The sequence below is a fragment of the Canis aureus genome, chromosome 15 (genome assembly GCF_053574225.1).
Source record: "Canis aureus isolate CA01 chromosome 15, VMU_Caureus_v.1.0, whole genome shotgun sequence".
Lineage (NCBI taxonomy): Eukaryota > Metazoa > Chordata > Mammalia > Carnivora > Canidae > Canis > Canis aureus.
Window position 1 is genome coordinate 47,567,619 of NC_135625.1, and position 26,968 is coordinate 47,594,586.

General features: G+C 45.4%; 1 long non-coding RNA gene across 2 annotated transcripts in view; it reads left to right on the forward strand.

Annotated features, from left to right (window-relative positions):
* Positions 1-577: 577 nt before the first annotated feature.
* Positions 578-26,968, forward strand: part of LOC144284029 (uncharacterized) — an 87,665-nt gene continuing 61,274 nt past the window's right edge. The window contains exon 1 of one of the 2 annotated variants that reach the window (XR_013352504.1): positions 578-744. This is a non-coding gene — a long non-coding RNA (uncharacterized LOC144284029). Of the gene's footprint in view, positions 745-11,704; positions 11,831-26,968 lie in introns of those variants that run through there. The other variant, XR_013352505.1, reaches the window with a different exon arrangement.

Genomic DNA, 26,968 nt, shown 5'->3' on the forward strand with positions numbered 1-26,968 from the left:
ATTATTAACATGGCAGTTTGAATCTCACTGTTCCCCCAAATTTTCTGATTGAAAAAATTCACAATGTAATTGGTCCAATGTCAGAATTTTCCCCAGGAAATTTCTTCTTTATCTTTAAGGATCTCTCACATTATCTACTGTAAAAGTATCATCTACCAGTTTGGTGTGGTGGCGAACTTTATTTTTTATTAAGAATACTTGGCCTTTTCCCACATTTTTTATATATCTTCATGTTAAATCTTGATTCACCTAGTGATTTCATGTCTGCCTTATGCGTATCTCCTGGTCTAATTGTTGACACTGGAGAAAATTGGACAACCCCTAGTGTGCCTGCTGGTAATTGCTCACAGTTAGTTTGTGTTTCTGAATGAATGAGAGCACTGTGGCCCATCTACTTAATTAGGTATATTCTTGTCAGTATAATATTGCTTCAAAGATTAATTTACAAAACATACAACTTGATGCTTTTAATTAATAGCCCGCCATGGTGTTAAGTTCAGTGGTGTGACCTAACGGTCAAGGCCTACAGTTTATGAACTGTTAATCACCCGTTAGCCCCACCTACTCACGCGGCCTGTTGATCTGTCCTCTTGACTGGGAGTAGAGAACTAAGTAGTCCTAACAGATAATTTATATAAGTTCCAAATTTTCCAGGAAAAGTTGATACTTGGGTGAAAAAGAGAGTAGAAAAAATTTCCATTGATTTCCAAGGCATTTTCCTGCCTCCCACTGCAGAGGAAGCAGGTAATCACAGGAACAGCACGTACTGTCTTCATCACACTCCTGACTGGTGTGTGACTCGACTCTGGTGAAGTGACTCGACTCTTTTTTCCTTATGATTCTTAAAAAAGGAGGGGGGGGCTCAAAAATGATTCCTGCAGATCCTGGGAATGTGTGATATCAAGCATAAGCTTTAGCCAGGCTTCATTTACTAAGTGCTGCATTACGTCATCCTTCAGTTTTAACTATGGATTTTCTATAAATCTTCATATGGCCAAACATGATAAACTGCTCAACATATCACAGAACAAGGCAGTGCTTATTAGCACTTGAGAAGTTATTGATCGCTTGTCTTGACTAATCTTTTATGGGTCTCTGTAGTATTAATTCCAGAGAAGAGACCAGAGAACCTGCGGCAAAGCTCATTCACAGTTTCTGCTTCAATTACGAGGGTTTTGATGCCTATAGCTATTAGTGTAATTATGACTTTTCTAGCACAGATTGTTTTTAGTCTCTATTTGTCAACAATGAGCATTTTTAAATTAAGTTTATTTTCAAGGCATGCCAATAAGATGAAAAGTGTGCCCCCAAAATGTGTTTCATACTTAAGTATAAAAAGGAATTTGATTTATGTTTTAAAATAAAATTTACTTTTCTCAGTTATATAAATTAAAAAAATATGTATTTATACTTTTTTGTGTGAGTGGGTTGAATTTAGCCTGACACATCAGGAGTTTTACAAAAAAAATCCTTTGTCTTGCTTTGATGCTGACTTTCACTACTGATTATGCTTGCTCTCTAAACTAGGAGTATCTTGCATGGTGCAATTATATCATGGATCCGTGATTTTAGTATCTTTAGAAGTGGCCTTTTTCTTTTTTTTTTTTTTTTAGAAGTGGCCTTGAATGGAGCAGTAGATACTACAGAAGGCTTAGCCCAGAAGGGGTGTGGGGCACAGGGTGCAGGGGCACCTCCCTGGTTTGGGGCAGGGCAATGTGGGGATATGGTCTTGAAGCTATATCTGCTTCATTTCCTTAAGACTGGAGGATGAGTAGGGGCAGCTGGTGCCCCCTTGTTTCTGTTTCACCTTTGCCTTTGGGACGGATGGTTGACCTCACAGGAGGTGGGCAGGGTGCTGGCCTAAAGACATTAGCCATTCAACCCGAGTGGCATTGCCCAGAGCAAAATGTTCTTCACGCTTCTTAATGAAGTGCTGAGTATCCTGTGGGTGGGGTGTATGTAAGTTCCTGAAAGGTACTCAACAGCAAGTGTGCACCACCATGCTCCAGGTACATGCTTGTTTAATTCAACTAAACCAACTCCAGTTAGCTAGTTAATTAGGTAACAACTTTGGCAGGGATACCTTTGGGTGAAGGTTAATAAAAGGAATCAGAAGGACAGTTTATGGGGACAAAGTGTCCGCAAGGCTCGCTGGTGGAACTTGAAAATGTGCCAGGGTCGCCCTGGGTGGCCCTAATTACTGTCTTGGATTTAAGATATAAGAAGTGATGTGATTTAATATCAACAAACTCTTATGTAGCAGATCCTCAGAGGAAGTGTCAAAATTCTACTTATTACTCTTGTTTCTGGCTTCCATTAAGTCACATTTGGGTCAAGAAGGGTCATTTTTTTTAAAGCAGGCTCCACGTTCAGCATGGAACCCAACATAGGGCTTGAACTCATGGCCCTGAGATCAAGACCCGAGCTGAGATCAAGTCAGACACCTAACTTACTGAGCCACCCAGACACCCCAAGAAGGATCATGTATTTTTTTTATTTTTAAAATTTATTATTATTAATTAATTAATTTTTTAGGGGGGTGAGGGGCAGAGGGAGAGAATCTTAAGCAGTTTCCATGCCCAGCATGAGCCCGACATGGGGCTCAATCCCACAACCTTGAGATCAGGACCTGAACTGAAACTAAGAGTTGGATGCTTAACCAACTAAGCCACCTAGGTGCTCCAAGAAGGGTCATTTTTAAGGAGAGTTTTAGGTAATAATATTTGCCAACTTGTGTAATGCCATGTGTCTGAAACACCTATCTCTGTGTTGGTATTTTACCCATCAGGGTGAGGTAAAAATATACCAGCTCCCTTATCCTGGGGAACAGTGAGCAGGTTCAACATATTGATCTCACCTTGGAAAGGCAAGCCACTGTGCATAGTCCTAACTCAGTCTTCAGGATATGTGCTTGTGATTTCAGCTCAGCTGAGTTTTGTTGGTCTTCTTGAGTTTACACATTTCGGGGACTGGGGAGTCATGTTCACATGAATGTTTTGGTGAATCACAGAATTGGTCAGCAAAGATCATTTTTAACTTTCATCTGAAGTCAGAAAGGTCTGGGTTGGAAAACTAATTCCATCCTTTACCAGCTTTTTGAATTTGGGCAAATTACTTAATCTCCCTTATTCATCGTTCTAATCTGTACCTCAGAGCGTTCTTGCAAGGATTAGATGAAATGTTCCCTCACACAAGGAGGGAATTAGGGGATTAGGTGAAATGTTCTCTCACACAAGGAGATGCTTTAAAAATGGTAGCTATTATTTAATGACCTGAAGTTTTAGTGAAAGCTTTGATAAGATGCAATAAAATAATTGAATCCTTCACTAGTGACTGATGTTGGACTGGCTAATATCTATGTGCCAGGAATTGGGACAATAAAGATGAAGAAAGCTCACACACCCTGGGATCCAACAGTCTGCAGGCAAATCTTTTTTTGAGTCCTGATTTCCAGGCTCATTCTCTTTATTCTGGACTGGACATGTAGAATATGAAGCTGAGGGCTGGCTTCAGGATGGCCAACTAGAAGGTGATAATTTGGAAATTTCTCTCTTCAGTCAAATGCTGTATCTCTTTCTGATGAAGGTGAAGGTTGGAGAGTTTGCAGGGGCTGATGTGTGTGTGGTGTTGAGAGATGGGATTTTAGGGGAAGAACAGAAAAAAGCACACAGTATGACATTTCAGGGTGTGTTTCTAGGACAATGAGTAGGTTTGGCAATTAAGAAGTAAACCTAAGTCAGTGAAGTATTGGCTCAAATGATTAACTGGGACAATAAGCTGAAAGAGAAGAATGTCATCTTGAGTTATATCAACAGTGCGTTGGAGTGCCACTCACAAGCAATCAAGCAGTATTGCTAGAATCACATATAATAATATAGCAAATGTTCTCTGGTCTGTGTCGGTAGATCATTTTCTTTGGTCTGGAGGATTCCAGTAGAAGAGACTCCCTCCCTACTTCCACCACTCCCTTCTCCTTTCTTTCCGTCTGTAGGACAGTGAAACTTTATTCCTCAACCTCCCAGGGGCCCTGCCTGGGTCTGACCGTGAAACCAACAGACAGGTGAGCAGGAGAAAACACACAAGTGTGTTCAGGACAAGTTTCACATGATGTGGGAATGTAGGAAATGAAGACCCAAAGAAATGGCGAGAACAGAGTCTGTGATGCTGGATTTGATGCAGGGTAGATAGGTGTGGGGCCCACGGAAGGTTCAGGAGTGTGTGATGAGGGCAGGACGTGGGGAGACGAGGGAGGCCCATCGGCTGGGGCGCTGCTCAGGGTCCCCCGGTCCAGGAGATATGGGCTTTCCCTTCCTGTGGGGCAATGAGGGCACCTGTGTCGTGAGGGTCTTGGGACCTGCTTCAGGGTGAAGGGTGATCAGAGATGTCCTGCTCTGGCACCGTCTCCAACTCCTTTAAATACTTACACATCAGGCACTGTATTTTGGGGCAGCACATCCCGAATTCTGTCCCTTCCTTCCTTCTGTAAGCAGGACCAACTCCCTGCAATGACTCACCAAAATCTTGCATAGCACACGCCTAACGGAAGACAAATACACATTTACAGTATCCCCTCCTCACCCTGGGGGACGCAGTTCCAAGACCCCAGTGGATGCAAGACCCCAGCCACAGCAGATGATACCGAACCCTAAATAGGCTACATTTTCCCCTACACATACATACTTGTGATAAAGTTCTATTTATAAATTAGGCACAGTAAAGAGATGAACAACAACATGTAATAAAGAAGAACAATTATAATGATGTGGTGTAATAAAGGTTCTGGGACTCTGGTCTCCCTCTCTCTCAATATACTTTACCGTCCTGCATTCACCCTCCTTGTGATGATGAGATGATGAAATGCCCGTGTAACGAGATGAAGGGGGGTAAGTGATGCAGGCACATAATGCACCGTTGGACTGTAGTGACCTGCTGCTGATGCATTGGGAGTATCACCTGCTCTGGACGGCAGACAGCAGGATGGCAGATGAGGGGAACCCTGATTGTGAATGTATTTGTCGTGACCAGTGAGGAGGTGAAAACGTGTGATGGAGAGTGAGCAGGACCCACTTACGTTGGTCACCCAGGGAAGATCTCCCCGAAGATGGGCCTTCTAAGCTGACATCCCCAGCCAGGAGGGAAATCGTTCTCTCGTCCATAGGGCACCTGATTCTTGCTCTGACACTCAGCATCTCACTCTCATGCCTATAATTTTGTTCCTGTTTTTGCTGTCAGGAGAGCCTCCTTTCTGTGACTTCCCAATTACATCCTGCTCGTAGGGACATGGGTTAGAGGATTAACCCGAAAATCCTCATCTTTAAAAGCTGATATCCTAGCTTCTCTCAGTAGCCATTTATGACTTGGATATTATCATTTTATCCTGATCATTCTTAAATCCACTCATACATAGTTCCTGCTTCTGGTACCCCCCGAGGTAATGAGCTTCATCAGTGGGTTGCCTGTCAGACTCCTGGGACTCATTTGAATGCCCGTGGCCCTCCATGTGGGCCTAGTGACCTCATGGTAGTGAGGGAGGGGGAAGGAGGCAGACACGGAGGGCACAGCATAGCATAGGGGTGTGCGTGTCACCTCTGCAAAGCACTGAGGATGTGCCATGTGGGTCCTGTGACAAACCAGCATGTTTTGATCAGTCTTGCCCTTCCTCCTTTCCAGGCCCAGATTGGCCATCAGGGGAACCTCTTGGGGCTATGAAGCCCATGAGGCCTCTCCCATGATTTTACGAATGTGAGTGACAGAGACAGTGTCATCCCTACTGAGTGATCTCCTGTTGACCACGAGGGATGAGGAGACAATGGGGTCCCTGCCTGTGACCTCACTGCGCAAGGATAGCTAAGCTGCACGGATGCCCAGGATCACAGCCTCACAAGAGAAGCAAACCTCTCCATCATTTACTAGATACTAGCATAAATCATCACCGCAAAGTGAATTTTTTCTTAAATGCGTCAGGGAGGAATTTAAGGAAAACCACAGAAATAGGCATATTTGGGGGAGTATTTGCTTGACTCTTGAGCCATCCCTCTTTCTCTGAGACTCTGACCTGCTTTGCATAAAGGACACATCTGCTTGGTGTGGCCCTGTCACCCGTGACTCCAGGGTCAGACTGGGTAGACGCTGACCTGGGCCTGCCTGGCAGATCCTGTGAGAGATCTGAAGCTGGAGCGAAGCGTTACTTCTTGCCTGCTGTCTGGAGGGCAGGAGGATGGGTGGCTCCAGAACCACCAAGAGAAGGGGTCAAAGGAAGAAAGGAGGGGACCCCAGCCCCACAGGGCATGTCTGCCAGATGGCTGACCCCGTGTTGGGAGGCCTCGAGGCCTTGTCTGCCCACAACCACTGCACAGAAACATGTCATTTGGATGGAAAGTGCTCTTTCTATAAGGGAGAACTTGTGCTGGAATCAAGGGTGTTTGTGTGTGACACTAATTTTTACCTGGAAGGCGGCTCATAATTCCTCATAATTTTATTTTTATTTATTTATTCATAGAGACAGAGACAGAGAGAGAGAGAGGCAGAGGCACGGGCAGAGGGAGAAGCAGGCTCCATGCTGGGAACCTGACGTGGGACTCGATCCCGGGTCTCCAGGATCAGGCCCTGGGCTGCAGGCGGCGCTAAACGGCTGCGCCACCCGGGCTGCCCTGTGGCTTCATTTCTGATATGAAAGAACAGTCAGAGGTTGAAGAGTAGCAAAAATGTGTACACAGCATGTTTCTCCACATGGGCAGACCTGCTGGTTGTAGTCAGAGGGGTGGTGAGCACACATGCCAACGGGACAAGTGGGTGAGCTGTGTCTTCAGGGGATCCATAGTGACCGTTCGATCATGGGATAAGGACCCTAGGGGTCCATTTCCTAGAACCAGCAGCCACCTTTAGGGCACCTTGTCAGGCAGTGTGGAGCTCTCAAGGCTTTCCCTGCCTTGGATGGGGTGGCCTTGGCCTGAGCCACAGGTTTCTCCTAAATCATGGATTTCATAGTCAACCAAACTTGCAGATTCCTGTTTCTCCTTCGGAATGTTACCATGGCCGATAAAGTTGTAGTCAGACTCATTTAGCTGGGGTGGCACCTTTTCTCCTTCAGGAAACCTCAGTCCCTCATCACTGCGTGGATGGCTGTAGACCAAACACTGAAGGATGAGAGGAGTGCTACCTTTCATGATTCTAAGGGACAGCCTTCCCAGGAGGTCCATGTGGGATGCTGACCCAGCTTATGCCTGTGGCTGGGTCTTCAGTGGGTTATACTTCTTCCTGGAGATTCCAGTTGGGCCCAGAGCCAGTCCCCTGGGTGTGAGAATAAGGGTGCAAGGCCCTGCTGTGGCTCCAAGTGGGGAGGGGACACACCTGCTCCCCACTCATACCTGCCACCCCGTCCGTTGGATGCTGACCTGCTCTTGCTTCTCTCACCTGCCAGAGGTGGGGGTTTAGCTTTCACAGGCTTTTTTTCCCCCAAGAGAGAATATAATTATTTTGACAATTTATCTCATTTGAGGATCCAAATCCCAAAACTCTGAAAATGTTTTTTTTTTTAAAGATTTATTTATTTATTTATTCATGATAGACATAGAGAGAGAGAAGCAGAGACACAGGCAGAGGGAGAAGCAGGCTCCATGACGGGAGCCCAACACAGGACTAGATCCTGGGACTCCAGGATCGTGCCCTGGGCCAAAGGCAGGCGCTAAACCGCTGAGCCACCCAGGGATCCCCAAAACTCTGAAAATGTTAAAGTTCAACACACTTCTGTACCCAAGTCATGCTGATTCCACAGTTACCTGTTTATATTTTAACCCAAAACTCTCTGGGTGGATCCTACACATTTTGTTTCTCTTTTTCAAGGAGTAGAAAGTCAAATTTTATGGGAAATGTCTTACTATCCTGGCTGGCGCCTTCTTAACCTAATTGTGAAAAGTTTAGAAGATTGTAAACAGAACTCGAATGACCAATGAAACAGTTGCAATGTGCGTTCCAGCTTCAGAGGGGCACATGGCAGTACGTGCTCAGAGTGAAGGGGGTGCCCTGCCACGCCCATCGCTGGGGGCAGCTGGCAAGGGCAGGGTACGCAGCCCTAATGACTACCGCTCATGGTCACACCCACCATGGGACTGTTGTGAAGGTCAGGTGGGTGAATAGATGGAAGAGCTGTGTTGGTCAGGCTTCTCTAGAGAAACTACCGACAGGATGTGAATATCTGTGTATTTGCACACGCACAGTGGGGGCCTGGGGGGAGAGAGAAGTTGATTGGTTCTGCTCCAAGGCCTTCCACCATAGTACCCATCATTTCTAACCAGTGATGGAGCCTTTAGCTTCAGGACTAGGAAGGTCTCAGAGGTGAGGTGCAACTACTTTGTGTGACTGGGGGTGAAACTGAGGCCCAGAGAGCTGAGCTGACTCATGCAGTGAGTTAGAGGAGGAGCAGGACGTTCTTGGGTCTATATCCATCTGTGGATCACTGGAGCTGGTCTTTCTCCTGAGCTGTGAGACAGCTGCCTCCTGACCTCATCCACACAAAATAAGGACCAAGGAAGCTTCTAGAAGCATAAGGGCCATACGGGAAATGACTAGGCTTCAAGTGTGTCTATTCTGCACACAGACACTGTTAGCCCTTTGGGACAGTGATAGGTAGTAAGAGTGATACATACAGGTATGCATACATGTAAGCTTTTCTATATATTGCTAGATTTTTTTTTTTAATTTGTAACAACTCCTGCTTCTATGAGCAGTGAAGAGGATACCCTTTCCCCAAATCTTTGCCCTCCCAGCTTATTGCAATTCCGTGATTTAGCATGTTGGACATTGTCTTTTCTGATTTCCTCATATGACTTAAGAATATTTAGCTATTTTATTTCACCCATAGCTTCTCCTTTAATATTATTATTTTCCTTTTCACCAATAAATAGTATTTTTTTGACATGAAAATATTTTACATTTTTTATTTCAACCAGGATTTATGGTTTCTATTTGCTGCCAGTCTTAGGAACCTGTCTTCCCTTGTGGATTACAGAAGTAGTCATCGAATTCTTTCTGTTTATGCTCTTATGTCCCCCCTTTCATCTGAAGTCTCCCTATAATTTATTTTAATGTAAGATGTGAGATACACATTGGACATATTTTCTTTCTAAATAGCAATACACTTGTTCCAAGAAGCATTTCTTACTAGGTCATCCTTACTACGGTGATTTAAAATGCCTCCTTTATTATATATTTAATTTCCGCATATGCTACAATCTATTTTTGGACTCCATTTTCTTCTGTTTATGCATGTAATTATTTCTTCCACCTGTTCCAGACCATTATGATTGCTGTTTATGTGTTTTATTATCTGGTAGTACAAATTTTCCTAATTCTATCCAAAGATAGACCCATATATGAGTCCTCATTGATTATGAAATAAAATTTTCAAATGTCTAAACTAATCTCATGAAGATTCAGATGGAAATTATGTTTTTAATTCAGAGAGAACAGAGATTTTACAATGTTGAATTTTTCCACTCAGGAACAAAAAAGCATGTATTGTCTTAGTTAAATCTCTTTTATGTCCCTTAGTGGCATTTATTATTTATTGTGTAATGGAATCCTTCAGTTGGGACGTGGGGGTTTCACCAGGGTTTGAGTGTGTGCATGTGTCTGGTGCATGTGTGTATGTGGGGTTTGTGTGTCTGGTGCATGTGTGTATATGTGTGTGGGGTGTGTCTGTGTCTGACGTGTGTGTGTATGTGTGTGTGTGGTGTGTTTTTGCTGCATGTGTGGGGTATCTGTGTGTGCAGGTGTGTTTGTGTATGTCTGGTGTATGTGTTTGGTGTGTACATGTGTGTGTGCTTTTGCTATGTGTGTATGTGTGTGGTGTGTGTGGGGGTACGTGCGTGTATGTGCAGGTGTGAGAGTGTATGTGTGTGTATAGGGTGTGTGTATATGCAGACCGAAGATACTGCTAGTTGCTTTTCTTCATGAGTATGCAGGCATTACCTTAGAGGAGACCCTGTTTGTTCTATAAATTGATGTCTCTTAATTACACCCCTGCCTCGGCAAAATTAGGTGTCAGGATGAAGGAATAATGTAGTTTGGCATATTAACTCAGTTCTTCCCTTGGAATGCAGAGTTCCGGAGGGGTACACTTTGTGGAGGGATCCAAGGTCCCCTGGGAGGACACCAACACCAATTTCTAAAGAAGCCGGCCACTCCATCTGGATGGGCTGCTTCGCAGCAGGCTCTTTCCCCAGCCAGCTTCTCACCAGTTCTCACAGGTTCTTTCCTGGATATGGAACTAGGGACATCCATCAGGGTTTCATAGGTTGGCACAGAAATAGTACAAGGGCCAGGGAGCTTCGTCCCTGAAATCGCTTTGTCCTGCTGACAGGAAGACGTGAGAATGGTAGCCTGGCAGGGGCCTGGGAGGAGGACAGAGGAAGGTGGTTGGGAGTCCGTAAGGGAATGTCCCCCACAACCTGGTTGGTCCAGCCCAGCTCTCAGGCACACCTGTCCCCTTGGGAAGGGCCAGGATTCATGGGATCAGGGGACTGGCCCCCATGGTGCTCTGAGTTGGCTCTGTCAACCACTACCCATCCTTCCTGTTTCTGGAGAGGTCTGAAAGCTAAAGCTGCCTTGCTCTGACACTTGTGTGGTGAGGTGTGGCTGTGTGACTGGGTGTACACGATGACAGGTGTGCAGAAGTAGAAAGGCCTCTGCCCTGGGCCCTCCCTCGCCTGCCTGATGGCAGAAAGTAGAGACAGCAGTAGCCTGGCACCCAGAGATGGTCACGTGTTGAGCACAGCAGGGCTGACCGGCCAGCCTGGGTCCTTTGTCCTCCAGCCACTCGCCATGTCTGGGATGTGACATGAGAGAAACTAAGCCGCTGTCTTCTTGACCCTGCTGTGTTTTGGGGTCTTGGTTGGTCGCCTCATGAGCAGCCTGAGCCTGGAGTGGGGTGGCACTGTAGGGGCACCCCAGACATGCTGTGGGCTGAGTGGCCAGAGGGCTGGAGTGAAGGAACAGGTGTTGTCTGCATACGTATGGGGACCATAGGCCACGATAAGACGATAAGACGTTCGGCACAAGAGCTGCTGGTGTTTAGCCTGGAGCATGGCAGGAACGTATGTGGGGGCTTGTGGAGCTGGTACCCGGAGGGGAAGCAGGAAAGATGAAAGCCTAGGTGTAGGCTGGGCTTTTCTACCACCTGTGAGAACTGGTGAGAAGCTGGCTGGGGAAAGAGCCTGCTGCGAAGCAGCCCATCCAGATGGAGTGGCCGGCTTCTTTAGAAATTGATTTGTCAACTTTTAGAGATTTTTTAAAAATTTATTTTTTTATGAGAAACATAGAGAGGCAGAGACAAAGGCAGAGGGAGAAGCAGGCTCCCTCTGGGGAGCCGGATGCAGGACTCGATCCCAGGATCCCGGGGTCACGCCCTGAGCTGAAGGGCTCCAACCGTGGAGCCACCCAGGCGTCCCAGGTTTGTCAACTTCAAAAAAAAAATGTATTGTGGTTTTAAACTGCTATGAATTGTAAATGTGTCTGTGGCTGTGATGCCTTGTCGGCCGCCTTCTGTGGGGCTCCACGCCTTTCACCGGTGAGCACGGTGCCCGCGGAGCATCCCCCACAGCGCATTCTGCTCGGAATGTGCAGAAGTTCTCGCATCTATGGCTTGATGACGTCCTGCAGCAGTTTTAGGAAAGTGGGTCGTCATCTGCTGACTCAGTGCGTTTCTGTGATTTCTGGCCCTACCCCTCGGGGAGCCCTGCTCTTCCCTCTTCTCTCCCTGCTGCAGGCCGGACACCCTCTGCAGACCTGCGGTCCCCCCGGTGGGTCTTCCTTCCGCGGGGCATCACCCACGGTGAGCCTCTCGGTGCAGTTCTTAATTCCAGTCTGTGTCTCGGCCCTAAAATCCCCGTTTGGTTTCTCTGAATAGATTTCCGTTCCTGATGAGAATATCCCTTCTGTCGTCATTTCCCCCATCATTTCCTTGTGCGCATTCGTAACGGTTTTAGGCTCCTTATCTGATAATTGCAATATTTGCTTCCGATAGGGCTGTGTCTCCATTGGCTTGTTTCCCGGTGACTTCGGGCGGAGCGGCCTCGGCTCTTTACCTGCAAGGTGTTCTTCCGCCTTGACGCTGCAGCTTGCGCGGGAGCGTGAGCACGACCAGCCTCCCCGGGCCTTGTCCCCTCCGCCTCGCCTTCTGGGGCTCCCGGGCCGCGCTGCGCCTCCGGGCCGCGCCTCCGCCGCCTGCTCCCCCAAGGTCTTCGCGCGCACCTGGCCGGCCCGGGACCCCACGGGGGGAGGGGAGAGCTGCGGGACGCCCGCACCTCGCGGTGCCTGCCCCTCCCCGCCGCCTGCGCCCCAGCCCTTGCTTCCCTCTCCAGGGCTTCCAAACAGAACTTGTTCTTGGCATCCCTACCCCTCCGGCCCCCAGATAGCCTGTTTATTCTTGGCAGGAACCCTGGGGCGCCACAAGCTACCTTATGGTAGCTAGAGGGGAAGCCTGCTGCGGGTTTTCATTATCTTTTTTTTGGGGGGGGGGGCAGGATGGGAATTGGGTTAGGGAAGTTCCTGTTTTGTGGATCGTCTGAACGGTGTAAATGACCGCCAATTTTATAAAACAGTTTTTCTGAATCCGTTGAGGAGATCGCACAGCTTCTGTTCTTTAATCTGTTAATTGATAGGTTACCTGATTAGATAATCTCATGCTGAACCGTTTTACATTCTTTTTTTTTTAATTTATTTTTTATTGGTGTTCAATTTACTAACATACAGAATAACCCCCAGTGCCCGTCACCCATTCACCCCCACCCCCCACCCTCCTCCCCTTCCACCACCCCTAGTTCGTTTCCCAGAGTTAGCAGTCTTTACGTTCTGTCTCCCTTTCTGATATTTCCCACACATTTCTTCTCCCTTCCCTTCTATTCCCTTTCACTATTATTTATATTCCCCAAATGAATGAGAACATATAATGTTTGTCCTTCTCTGACTGACTTACTTCACTCAGCATAATACCCTCCAGTTCCATCCACGTTGAAGCAAATGGTGGGTATTTGTCATTTCTAATAGCTGAGTAATATTCCATTGTATACATAGACCACATCTTCTTTATCCATTCATCTTTCGTTGGACACCGAGGCTCCTTCCACAGTTTGGCTATCGTGGCCATTGCTGCTATAAACATCGGGGTGCAGGTGTCCCGGCGTTTCATTGCATTTGTATCTTTGGGGTAAATCCCCAACAGTGCAATTGCTGGGTCGTAGGGCAGGTATATTTTTAACTCTTTGAGGAACCTCCACACAGTTTTCCAGAGTGGCTGCACCAGTTCACATTCCCACCAACAGGGCAAGAGGGTTCCCTTTTCTCCGCATCCTCTCCAACATTTGTTGTTTCCTGCCTTGTTAATGTTCCCCATTCTCACTGGTGTGAGGTGGTATCTCATTGTGGTTTTGATTTGTATTTCCCTGATGGCAAGTGATGCACAGCATTTTCTCATATGCATGTTGGCCATGTCTATGTCTTAACTGAAACCCTGCTTGGTCCTGATAACGTATCTCTCTACACTGTTGATTCGCTAATATTTTATTTGGAATTTTTGCATTTATGATCAAAAGGATGAGTGATGTGTGACGGCTCTAGTGAGGTCATTCTCTGGCTTCATTATGCATGTTTTGCTGGCCGAAGTGACTCAGACACCCTGCTTGGGTCTTGGCCTGTGTGAGCTTTTTCTGCTCGCTGCCTGGGACAGCAGAGCGTTGCTGGTCTGTCTGTCTCCAGACCTGACTTCCAGCAAGGCTGCTGCTTCAGTCCTGCTCCCAGCTTTACACTGCTGTCCTGCCTCTGGTTCATAGAGCCGTTTAGCTAATTTTGAGCTTGATCGTGTCTTTTTTTTTTGTCTGTTCCGGCGTTTTGATTTTTGCCCAGTAGATTTTATCTATCATATTAAGTGCGTGGCGCTGAGAGGCTTTGTCAGGAACTGTCTCTAGTATGACATCTTGACTAGAAGCCTCTGAAAGATGTTTATTGATTGTTTAATGTTTTCAACTTTTTATTTGGGAAATTTTCAAACACAGAGGGAAGTTTTAAGTCTTCTATAAGGGACACTGACATAAAGGGACACCTTCCTGCAATATTGGAAAGTAGATTTCAGGCTTTATGTTACCTAAATACATCCAAGAGGGTCTTTTAGAGCTTTGAAATAACCAACCTTTGAGGGATCAGGATATCATGATGCAGCTCCCCCACCTTCCCCTGATCATTAGTATCTATAACTTTTCTAAATGCTCACAGGTAGCAAACATAGCAAAAAGGGAATTCCTAAAATCACAGCGAGGTCACCGGTCCCTCTGATTCCTGCCACTGGATGTCTTATTGACAACAGATTATGGGCATGCATCTCAGTTTCCTTCCCCAGAGACTTTGCATTTTATTTATTTGTATCTCTTCAGCTAACAAATACATATTTCAAATTGTTGGAATGTTTTATTAATGTATTTTCTTAGGCCTGTATTCTGACCTTAGTAGAACTTCCATGTCCACTCATGAAATGTGTCGAATATGGAATCACACAAATATGTAATTTGCAAAAATACACTCAGGTAAAACTATAGTGTTGAGAAGAAGAAGATTACTTTACTACCAACAAATTAAAAATAATGTTACATCGAGATTATTGGCCAATGTATTTTTAAGTTTCCCACATTAGGTTTTTTTTTTTCTTCTTTATTTATGATAGGCACACAGTGAGAGAGAGAGGCAGAGACATAGGCAGAGGGAGAAGCAGGCTCCATGCACCGGGAGCCCGATGTGGGATTCGATCCCAGTCTCCAGGATTGCGCCCTGGGCCAAAGGCAGGCGCCAAACCACTGCGCCACCCAGGGATCCCTCTTACATTAGGTTTTTATTCAAAAGTGCTTGGTAAAAGGAAAACCTTATATTTTTTTTAAAATTCAAGTTACAAATGTATCTGCTTTATGATTTATTTGCATTTTGAATATATGTTTTGGAAGAGTAGTCGAGTGAAACTTTTATTTATATAATGTGTATTTTCTGGTGTTCTGTGTAATGAGAAGGAAGCATCTTTGACTTTTGCCTGGGCACTGACCATCTGCAGACCTAGGTTCATAGGTGCTAGGAGATGGCCGAGCCAGATCAGTAACTCTGGTCCAACCTCAAGTCTTGTTCAGAGGTAGTCAAAATAAATATTTATTAACTTACATTACATAAGTGGGTTCCAGTAGCTGGGCTAGAGTGTCCACTATGTATGGTGAATGGAAATGTGGATTGAGACTACTCTTTTTTGGTTAATTTTCCTTTTTTTTTTTTAATTTTTATTTATTTATGATAGTCACACACAGAGAGAGAGAGAGAGAGGCAGAGACATAGGCAGAGGGAGAAGCAGGCTCCATGCACCGGGAACCTGACGTGGGATTCGATCCCAGTTCTCCAGGATCGCGCCCTGGGCCAAAGGCAGGCGCTAAACCGCTGCGCCACCCAGGGATCCCTAATTTTCCTTTTATGTGTTGGTATGACAGACTGTGTTCTTGCTGTGTGTCTTCACTCCTTCTAACTCACGGTTCATCATGTGAATTTGTTCTTCCTCCACTAGAAGGCTGATGTAACCTCCCTGCCCTTGACTTTGGGTTCGTGTGACTTGCTTTTGCCAGTAGATAAGGTAGATATGATGGTGAGCAGTTATAAGCCAGCATTTAGAGGCCTGCGCGCTTTAGTCACTCTCTTGCACCTGTCTTTGCCCTGAGAGCTCACCCAACATGGCTTGCTATTCCCAAAAAGAAGAGCTGAATTGCTCTAGCTGGACCCCTTATATCAGCTCACCTCCTAGCTCACCTTCAGATATATGAGCCAAATATATACTTATTTTGTGCTCCTGAAGTTTGTGGTTATTTGTTATGCAGCATTATTGTGCCTGTAGGTACCATTACCATGTCAGTGGTCAAGGAAGTCTTGAGTCTTACAAAATGTGGTGCTTAACAATGACATATGCTCGCTCACTCTTTCTTTCTTTCTTTCTTTCTTTCTTTCTTTCTTTCTTTCTTCTTTCTTTTTTTCTGACAATATTTATATAAAAATAATCCAAGAACTATAAATATGGAAGTGTTCCTGTGGCTGGCCTCAGACTTAAAGCTTTTATTTTACAGATGAGGAAATAGCACAATGAGTTAACATGGCTGGAGCTAGGGCTGGAAACCTGGCTTCTGGGCTGCCATTCTAGTGTTTTCTATTACATCCAGATATGCTTAAATAATGAAAAAAGCTGTAAGACCCTACATTTGTGTGCTGTCTATGCTAGGTGAAAAGTTAAATTCCCCTGCTGGGGTTGGTCCATATACCAATGCACTCACAGCATTTTATAAGTTTTAGCACTTAAATGGTATCAGATTCACTCTCTGCTGATTCACCAGTCCCCAGATTTTCACTGGAAATGGTAGGTCTACAGGAATTCATGTGTTCATAGGCACAAGATGTCACTCTTGTGCTTACTGTGAAGATAACATTCTTGTTGAAATTTTAATGCCTTTAATGGTTTGCCTTTTTAGCCCAGAGTGAACTAATCAGACAGCCTGTGCTGGGACATAAATCATAGCATATTCCTGGGGAACTGCAGGTGAAATGAATCAAGGAATTTTTTTTTCAATCAACTCTTCAATCATCCCTTTTAGTCACGTAGAAAATATGGTCCATGCTGTATTTACAGTTTGATGGTAAGGAGATGCTTAACATCACTGTAGGAGATTAAAAATGACAAGTTATATGGTGAAGAGTGTGAAAAGGTGTTTACACTGACATCTAATATCTAGGTTGATCTACAACTCAATAATAGATATCATAAATCTAATAGCAGGCCCATGGGATTGAGCAGTGGATAAGTTAACATGGTAGGTCAATGTGTTCACATGGCACATATCCCACGTGTATAAAGATGGTATTATTGACCAATCATTGGTTGGATGTGTGCGTGGGCAGGCTGCTAGCATGCATGCCTCTCACTCCTCCCATGACATTTAATATTGCTGAATTATGTAAATATCATGCCTGATATCCATTCACCCGTATGGTCTCTACTTTCAAATAATTAAGACATGTTTTCCTGATTCATGTAAAAGATAAATAAACCAAAGGAAAACAACATTTTTATTTTGCCTCTGGTCCCAGGCACATTCTAGTTCTTTCTAGAGAATTATAGATAGCAAATGTCTTTAGTTTTTATTTAAAAAATGAAACATATATTATGTAAAACATTCAGTATAAAATCTTGACAGACATCAAGATTATTACAATTATATGCAAAGTAAAAAATGAGTTCATTTTGAGAAAAGGCTGAAGAGCTCTCTTAGGAGCCTTCTGCTTTGGACTTGTAGGAGCTGTACTTGCCCCATTTCTCTTCCAAACAAAACAAAAAACTTGTGAAGCAAAATCAATTTTACCTGTACTTGTACGTGTACCTATATACCTGTACTTGTACACACACCTATACACACGCACACTGATCACATTCTCTAGTTTTTCCCCTGTGTTACAGTTTGATGGTTTCAAAATGGGATGTAAATGGGTTTGTACCAGTCTATTCAATTTCTCTTGAACTCTATTGCACCTGATACTAATAGGAAATATTTATGAGATAATGACCCAGGTGTGTAGTGGGATTCCTGGCTATCAACAGTGTTTTGCAAGTTTTGTTATTGAATGCCTATCATAGTTACAGCAAATGACAGCTGCTATGTAGAATATAAAAGAAGCATAAACCATGGCTACTGTTCCAAGATTTTAAACTATTTGGAAAGGCAAATAGATATGTATTATATTGACTAAAGCATGTTATAATCAACATAACTGGGTTAACCCATGTAAAGAACAAAAATATTTGACCATAGGAAATAATGGCTATAGAAGATGGAAAGGATTTTTGCTCATAGCATGTAATATTTTTAAATTCAATTTTAAAATAATACATAATGTAAGGGTTTCTGTGGCAGGATAATTACTTTCTCAGCATATCATTTTACAAGTTCTCCTTCACCCCAAAATATTACCTAAGATGACTAGAGTTGGTGAAATGACTGTAATACCAGGAGCTTGTTTTCTGCATTCATCTTTCTGGCCTTCCTCCACATCAGGGGGATAGCAGGGCTCTGCCCAACACCCTTTCTGGCCTGGCATCACCACTGTAGGAGGAAGTGCCCTCTGTGCTTCTGATTTTCTGCCTCATAGAGCTACTGGAGTTTCATTCAGGAAAGCCACTCTCAAATATTCAGTGAATGGATGCTATTTCCCAATTCATTGCATAATCTGCTCCCACCTCTCTTCCTTATCTTTCTTACCATGATTTCTTCTGGGAGTTGTAAGCTGGTCCTCAATGCCTCATCTTGTGCCATGTGTGCTATTATTCATCTACATTTCGGAAACATTTGTGATATAATTTCCTAATCTCCTACATGATAATTACTAGCGAAACATTAGAAGAAATACTGTTAAAAATGTGAAAAAAATGAATGCTTAGTATTCTATTATTTAATGCTATTCTGATGCCAAAATGACATAATAAGAGTACATTTTTAAAATAGAGGAAAAAATCAATCATTATTTTAAGTGTTAGGACAAAACTCTCAAAGGAAGCAAGTTAAAAACAATTGGAGTCAATGAGTAAAGTTGCTGGATATATAATAAATACACAAATGTCAAGTTTATTGCTATATATGGGGATACCTTGTGGATAATATAATAAAAAGCAAATTCTGCTTATGATAAAAATTTATGCACAATATTTCAGAATACTATTAGATATGTCTATCATTTTCTGACCAACTTACTGTACTTCTAGAGATCTTGCCTGTTGCATCCAGTGTTGTACATATAGCTAGCCTCCGTATCACATTATACTACTTTGCTCTTCATATGGTACCATCTTCACATCCACATGTGACTAATTGGTCCAGGAGTAAAACTGCTAATCCAAACCAGCCATTGACTAGCCAACAATACATAAAATATTTTTTTCCTATGAAAATGAGCTAAGAGACACAGAGACTACAGAGTTCATTGGTGAAGGAAGGCAGAGGTTAAATTCATTCAAGAATAGAAACAGGCCATGGCAAACCAAAACTATGCATCAACTAAAATTATGGAGGAAGAGAAACCATGAGTAAGTAGAGAAGTTTATCTGAAGACAGAAGCCTAAAATAATAACATTAAGAGGGAAAAGTATAGAACTATTTGAAGGAAACTATTATTTATTTGAGAGATAGAAACAAAGAAATAGAATAAATGGATAAAGTTTCTGTTCATTCATATAGGCACTGAATACTGTGGAGATGTCAGTCTTTTAAAAATGAATTGCTAGGGACACCTGAGTGGCTCAGCGGTTTAGCGCCTGCCTTCAGGCCAGGGCATGATCCTGGTGTCCCAGGATCGAGTCCCACATTGGGTTCCCTGCATGGAGCCTGCTTCTCCCTCTGCCTGTCTCTGCCTCTCTTTCTCTCTATGTCTCTCATGAATAAATTAAAAAATAAATGAATTGCTAGGGGGATGCCTGGGTGACTCAGCGGTTTAGCGCCTGCCTTTGGCCCAAGGTGTGATCCTGGTTTCCCGGGATCGAGTCCCACATTGGGATCCCTGCATGGAGCCTGCTTCTCCCTCTGCCTGTGTCTCTGCCTCTCCCTCTACTTCTCTCTCTCTCTGTGTCTCTCATGAATAAATAAATAGAATCTAGAAAAAAATAAATGAATTGCTAGGGCTAAAATAATCAATGAAAATTTGATTGCAGTCCCTCTTCTATATTTTTTTGAATTGAGGAAATTAAAATCTGAATAAACTTAATAAGCAATAATACTATTATTAACAACATTTTTTTAGAGGTTACTACATGCCAGAATATTTGTATCTATTTTTAACTAGTTTCCATGAATTCAGAACAGAATAACTATGAATAATTATGAAAGTTTTAAGAAGGAAGAGTGGTAAGGGGGTATTGGCACCACAGAGTATTAAAAAATATGCTATAAACTACTTACTTAACAAGTGTGATACCTATTCAAGAAAGTAAATAAGTTGAAAATGTATTCATTTTGAACTTATGTTTGCATTTTTATATACACAAGTATGTCATATATTCTGCATGTGATAGTCAGCTACTAATTTTGATTTTGTTTTAAAAGATAAGCTTAGACCCTCACTTTATACTCCCAAATAAATTACATTTGGATGAACTAAATAAAAAAATCAGTGCCATAGAAAATTGATAATGACTATCAAAGCTTCCCCTCAAGTCGTTGTCGTCGTCTTCTTCTTCTTCTTCTTCTTCTTCTTCTTCTTCTTCTTCTTCTTTTTTTTAAAGATTTTATAACTTATTTATTCATGAGAGACACAGAGAGAGGCAGAGACATAGAAGGAGAAGCAGGTTCCTCGCAGGGAGCCTGATGTGGGACTCAATCCCCAGACGGAGATCACGACCTGAGCTGAAGGCAGATGCTCAACTGCTGAGCTACCCAGGTATTCCCTCACTCCCATCAAGTTTTCTAGATACATGTTTTATTTCAGTTTCTTCAGCTGTTTTTCATTAGTTATAATTTCTAGACTCTCCACAATTCTGGCCACACCAAAAAGCCCTTTCACCCATGTTAATGATCTTAGACATTATCTCTTGAGCTGTTTTAAGTAGGTGAATATCTTTGAATTATTACCCTATTTGCAAAATGGAAAATGGTTGGAAGTGGAAAGGCAGAAGGACCAGCTAGGAAGCTGTTGTAGTCTAAGAAAGACAACAGTTGGGGTGACTGGGTGACGGGCACTGAGGGGGGCACTTGACGGGATGAGCACTGGGTGATATGCTGTATGTTGGCAAATTGAACTCCAATAAAAAATAAATAAATAGAAAGACAACAATGGCTGTGAGTAAGGCGGAGATTGTGAGGAAGCAGAAGTGTTTAAGGGTTTATGATTGATGGGACATGGGGTCTGGACATGGTGCTGTTCGCTAAGATGGAAAAATGGGAGGAACAGACTGCATGGGATTTGAGTTTATTCTTTGGCTGAGTTTGAAGTGCTGTAAAATGTGGAAGTGGAGATGGTGGTAGACTTTTAGACAAATGTACTGGCCTGGAACTCTTGAATGGAAATGCAGATTTTGGAGTTATTGTTGTATAGGTAGGAACTGATGCTAGGAGACTGAAGGGTGGTTGAGATGATTAGTCTTTAGCCTAGGTAGGTCAGAACTATCATGGGGAACATGGTGGCAGAGGAGGAGGGGACCCATGGCCTCCACAGCAGAGAGCACCACTTACTAAGTTAATTTAGCTACAGCTCCTCTGAATGTTCAACCAGCTGGCAACTAGAGTCATTGCTGAGCCCTCATATGGCACAAATCCTCAAGAAGACTCTCCAGCCACTAGTGGCAAATTGACTTTCCTGGGCTGCTTCTGTTCAGAAGGCCAACAGTTTGTCCTCATAGTAACCATCCTGCCCTTCCCCACTCTGGGCTCTGCAGGCAAGGAGGAGTTAGGCGCCCAAGAGTGAGAACAGCCAGGTCTTAATTAAATTATAGGCCCGACTGCTGCCAAGTGCTCAGGACTCCTTGTGTCCAAGGACTGCAGACGAGTCAGGGTCTTGGCAGGACCATGACCAGCAGAAGAAGCAGGGCTGCTGGTGCACAAAGGGCCAGGGGGGAGTATGTTTGCCTGGCAGGTGGTTCTCTTGGGACTGTCAGGTGTGCCCTTGTCTAATTGTGGCCTGAGAAGAGATGAGGATCTGGGGTGTACCACCAATAAGTCGCCAAGACCTGAGGAAGTGACAGTTGAGAGGTGGAGATTTAGAATAAATACTGAAGGTTACTTCCTGGGGCCAATGATGTGGGTGACAGGGCTCTAACGTTTACTTCTAGCTCCTGCAGGAAGCTAAGCCCAGGGAAGCCGCGGGAAGCTGCTTGTAAAAGCACGTAGAGGGTGAGTCATTGGCAGCCACAGACTGCAGCCCTCGATCTCTCTCAGGCCAGCTGAACCTTGCACCTCCAGACCTGTGCATCTGCATGGAGACATGCCCTCCCGGGCAGCTTCCAGCTGGTGTCGGTACCCAGGCCTGATCACTTCCATCCATTGTGAGGCTTCTCTAGGGCCATTGTGGCAGGGAACCCATGCTGGGCTGCAGAGATTCAGCCATGCAGTGGTGGAGGGGCCATCTTGCCTTACTTCCTCTTTTCTTCCCCTTTCCTTTGATGAGTGTCAGGCCTGTGACTTTGTGTGGGGACTGCCCCTGCCTTCTGCTCTCATTCCTCTCATCTCCTGTGGGCATGCCCCCCCATCATCTCCTGTACTTCTCACTCCCCTTTGGGATCTGCTTCATCGAGGACCTGAGCTGACCCAGGGGAGCTTTGGGTAGGCTGAAATCACAGAGACGATTTGGGATCTCTGACATGTCCTGAAGCGGAGGACTTGCTTTGAGTGATACAGAGGTATTAGGCTCACGGCAACTTTGAAGTCAAATTTTTGGAAGATTTTGAATATTCCATTAAGAAAGGCAAATTTTACTTGAAAAGATACAGGGAACAGAGAACCTATGGAAAAAAAAACAAACATAGTAGAGGAAATCTCACTGAAGCAGAAAACAGCTGAAAATAGGCAAGTCTCATAAAGGGACAGACATGGGCCCCATACCGGTGTTGGCTGAAACCACTGCCGGGGCTAGTTTAAGTTGTGAGGAATGGCCCGAAGTCCTGTAGGGAGACCAGACTGATTTTATAGCCACTGGGAGTTTTGGGCATCCTCTAACTGTAAGAATTCCCATCACAATGTTGCCTCTTGCTAGGGTTGAACATTTGTGTACACTCCCCCAATCCTTGTGTTTCAGTCCCATCCCCAAGGCAATTGCCTTGGGAGGTGGGGCCCTGGGGAGGTGATTAGGTCGTGGGGGTGGAGCTTTATGAATGGGATCAATGCTCTTCTGAAAGGACCCCCAGAGTTCTGCCTGACCCCACCACCAACGAAGGACCCTGCAAGAAGATGCCATTATGCACAAGTGACCCTCACCACCTGCCAGTGCCCCCACCTTGGGCCTAAGCCTCCGGAACTGTGAAAAATGTTTCTGTTGTTTATAAGCCACCGACAGGCTAGAACATCTTTACTTTTTGCTTCTACCCCAGTAAGTTACAAGTGTTTGCCCACCTTTTTGGCTCCGTCTAATTGTTGCCTTTTAACATCTGGGCAGGGCCAGAATAGTGTCTTCAGAGAGGACTTGCCCCCAGGGAGGCAGGACAAATGGCATCTGCACTGGGGGCAGGGGGTAGGCCGAAGAATGTCCTGGAGGACTCAGAGGCCTGCCGGACTTCCTTCCAGAGCCCTCAGAATTCTAGCGCTAGAATATGAATAGAATATGGAGTTTCCCATAATTTTCTACTGAAATGCAAGAAAACAGAACAAAACAGGCAGCCGGGGAGGAAGGGCCCTGATTAAGGGGACCGTGGTGGACAGAGGGAAGGTGACACCAGCCCCTGGTTTCGAACCCCACGGTGCTGTTGCGCACCCTGTCCCTCCAGCTGAAGCTCAGAGGAAGCCTCAAGCTGCTTGACGTGGTGAGTACGTGGCACAGGAGAACTTTCCAGACTTGACCAACTCCACCTTGAACTCTCCTTTGCACAGTTAGGAGCCCCCGAAGTGACTGCACCAGCTCTGCACATGTAGGGAGTGGATGCGGTGACTCTGCTGCGTGAGGCTCCTCAGCTGGAGAAACCAAGAGGTGAGGAGACAAGGGACATCCTGAGTGTCCTGGCGTCTTTGCCCGCACTCTCTCCAGTAGGTGATGCTGTCTTGTCGCATGTTCCGCACCTCAAGCCTCAAAAGGAAACCCGGTTAAGAAACAACCTACAGAATGGGAGAAGATATTTGCAAACAACCTATCAGATAAAGAGCTAGTTTCCAAGATCTATAAAGAACTTATTCAACTCAACACCAAAGAAACAAACAATCCAATCATGAAATGGGCAAAAGACATGAAGAAAAATCTCACAGAGGAAGACGTAGACATGGCCAACATGCACATGAGAAAATGCTGTGCATCACTTGCCACCAGGAAAATACACATCAAAACCACAATGAGATACCACCTCACACCAGTGAGAATGGGGAACATTAACAAGGCAGGAAACCACAAATGTTGGAGAGGATGCGGAGAAAAGGGAACCCTCTTGCCCTGTTGGTGGGAATGTGAACTGGTGCAGCCACTCTGGAAAACTGTGTGGAGGTTCCTCAAAGAGTTAAAAATAGACCTGCCCTACGACCCAGCAATTGCACTGTTGGGGATTTACCCCAAAGATTCAGATGCAATGAAACGCCGGACACCTGCACCCCGATGTTTCTAGCAGCAATGTCCACAATAGCCAAACTGTGGAAGGAGCCTCGGTGTCCATCGAAGGATGAATGGATAAAGAAGATGTGGTTTATGTATACAATGGAATATTCCTCAGCCATTAGGAATGACAAATACCCGTCATTTGCGTCAACGTGAATGGAACTGGAGGGTATTATGCTGAGTGAAGTAAGTCAATCGGAGAAGGACAAACATTATATGTTCTCATTCATTTGGGGAATATAAATAATAGTGAAAGGGAATATAAGGGAAGGGAGAAGAAATGTGTGGGAAATATCAGAAAGGGAGACAGGACATGAGAGACTCCTAACTCTGGGAAATGAACTAGGGGAAGGGGAGGAGGGCGGGGGTGGGGGGTGGGGATTAATGGGTGATGGGCACTGAGAGGGACACTTGACGGGATGAGCACTAGGTGTTATTCTGTATGTTGGTAAATTGAACACCAATAAAAAATTAATTTATTAAAAGAAAAAAAGAAAAAGAGGTGAGGCTCAGCGGCTAAGCGTGCTTGCCTTCGACTCAGGGCGTGATCCCAGGGTCCTGGGATCGAGTCCCGCATCCGGCTCCCTGCATGAGGCCTGCTTCTCCCTCTCCCTGTGTCTCTGCCTGTCTCTCATGCATAAAGTCTTAAAAAAAGAAAAAAAAAAAAAGGAAGAAAGAAAGAGGCGAGCCTGCGGGCGAAGGGCAGCTATAGGCTCCAGGGTGCGGTGAGGCCGCGGGGTGCAAGGGTCCGGTGAGCCTCCGGGTGAGGCAAGGCTGTGGGGTGTGGCAAGCCTCCGGGATGCAGCGAGGCCGCGGGGTGCAGGCGTGTGGCGAGACTCCAGGGTACAGGGGTGCAGCGTGGCTCCGGGGTGCAGCGAGACCGCGGAGTGCAGGGGTATGGCGAGGCTGCAGGGTGTGGCGAAGCTGGGGGCTCCGGGGTGCAGGGGTGCGACGAGCCTCCAAGGTGTGGCGATGCTGCGGGGCGCGGGGAGGCGGTGGGGTGCAGGGGTGCGGCGAGGCTGCGGGTGCGGTGCGCTCTGCTCACCAGGAGTTCTTCGTGCAGGGGAGCAGCTTCCAAGCTGGGTCTGGTGGGGGCTGTTGTGTTTCGCTGCGGAGGTTTTAGCGCCAGGCCAGTCCGGCCCTGAGCGCCTCAGTGGGTGAGGCAAGGAAGTCAGAAAACCCTCAGCACCAGGGGCGGCGTGGAGAGCGTGTCATCCCCGAAGTGGCTTCAGAGCATTTGCAGCATCGAGGTCGTGTCGGGTCCTCCGAGATTCGGAGAGAGTCCCCGGAAGGCCTGCAACGGAGACCTGTGGCTGAACACACGTCTCTTTTCTGACTGGACAACCTGCAGGAGATAGGTTTTGTTGTTTTGTGTTGTTTTAACCCCCGGGGGATTATTTCTAGCCTAGAAGCAGCGGCTTCTTTCCAGGTTTGATTTTCAAAAAAATACATTTTTTCCTGTTTTTATCAAATCACAACTGACTCCTGGTCTCTGAGCTGCTTGTAGAGAAAGGTGGTTGGATGGATGTTGGGTTTGGAGGGGTGGAGGAGCAGGCTTGTGGGGGCTTTACCTTCCCCGGGGCGGGCATAGGGCAGGCAGGCCTCATGAGCCAACACTCTACGACCCCTCTCTCTGCAGGAGGTGCCACTGCGAAGGGCATGTCACTCGAGGTGTTTGACATGGGCCAGGGAAGATGCTACGGTGCTGCGTGGACCTTTTTATTCCCTTCAAGTTGATAAGGCTTGTGGTGTTTTTTGCCAAAGTTTTATTTTTATTTTTTATTTTTTAAATTTCTTTTTATTGGAGTTCAATTTGCCAACATACAGAGTAACACCCAGTGCTCATCCCGTCAAGTGCCCCCCCAGTGCCCGTCACCCAGTCACCCCCACCCCCTGCCCTCCTCCCCTTCCATCACCCCTAGTTCGCCTCCCAGAGTTAGGAGTCTCTATGTTCTGTCTTCCTTTCTGATATTTCCCACACATTTCTTCTCCCTTCCCTTATATTCCCTTTCACTATTATTTATATTCCCCAAATGAATGAGAACATATACTGTTTGTCCTTCTTCGATTGACTTACTTCACTCAGCATAATACCCTCCAGGTCCATCCACGTTGAAGCACATGGTGGGTATCTGTCGTTTCTAATGGCTGAGTAATATTCCATTGTATACATAGACCACATCTTCTTTATCCATTCATCTTTCGATGGACACCGAGGCTCCTTCCACAGTTTGGCTATTGTGGACATTGCTGCTAGAAACATCGGGGTGCAGGTGTCCTCTTTGCCAAAGTTTTAAATGTTGAAACTCTGTCTTATTAGGCTGTAACGAGAACATGGCCTGTTGGTTGGGACACACTGTTTGCTTAAATCTCTTCCTATTTCCCTTTATTGACGTGTTGCCAGTGAGGGTTTTGGCAGAAACATAGGCAGATGCAGAGCCTGCGAGGAGGGTCTCCTTACAGTGTGGGGCGAACTCAGGAGACAACCTGGGGCGTTGCTGCACCCAGAGAGCTGGCAGGCGTTGGTGAGCCAGGGCCGGGGCAGGAGTGGCTGTCTGCAGGGTCCCAGGAGCTGGAGGAGCACCCCCTGAGCCTAGGGGGTTTGGCCCTCCGCCACCTGTAGCCTGCCTGAGCCTCCCAG